This window comes from Mus pahari, chromosome 11, assembly GCF_900095145.1.
Source record: "Mus pahari chromosome 11, PAHARI_EIJ_v1.1, whole genome shotgun sequence".
Lineage (NCBI taxonomy): Eukaryota > Metazoa > Chordata > Mammalia > Rodentia > Muridae > Mus > Mus pahari.
In genome coordinates this window covers 43994552-43995269 of record NC_034600.1, presented here as the reverse complement: position 1 = coordinate 43995269, position 718 = coordinate 43994552, and positions in this window count along the sequence as shown.

Here is a 718-nt window from a genome sequence, read left to right as displayed (position 1 = left end):
TACACAGTGTGGCACCCAGTACCAGAGTAATGGGTAAGCATGTACTAGGCCCTAGTACTTCAGCAGGGGTTATCAACAGAAGTATAGATGACCCAAAACAGCTTCACTAGAAACTTTTAACCCAACATGGATGATGGCTTCCCCATAGTCAAGCAGACAAAGTGAGTCTGTATGCTATAACAATCCGGGAAACTGGGACCATGTTCAGTTAGGACACACTGGCATATAGGTGGCTTGGGAAGCAGATGGACTCTCAGGGGAGACTAACCAAACTGCCTTTTATAAGAGGGTATCAACAGTGATGGACTCTTGAAAGCATGCATAGCTGATCCCATGAACATGAGGAACACAATCTACACAGCAAGACAGACATGTTGGCACTCTGGGCAGATTAATATATTTTAATAATAAGCTCATTTATTCCATGAGCTTATTAAATACCTACTGTCTAATGAGATGCTAAGGTGATAGGACCCTTCATCTCAGATCTTAGACTTTGGTGAAGACAGATTAGAAAAACACTAACCAGTGACAAGTACTACTTGTTCAAAGAACTTATAGTCTAGCAAACTTGAGAAGTGAAGACCTCTTCAAGACAGAAAGGACTTAGAAGAAGCCATAAGACGGGCTGGTGAGATGGCTCAGTGGGTAAGAGCACCCGACTGCTCTTCCGAAGGTCCAGAGTTCAAATCCCAGCAACCACATGGTGGCTCATAAC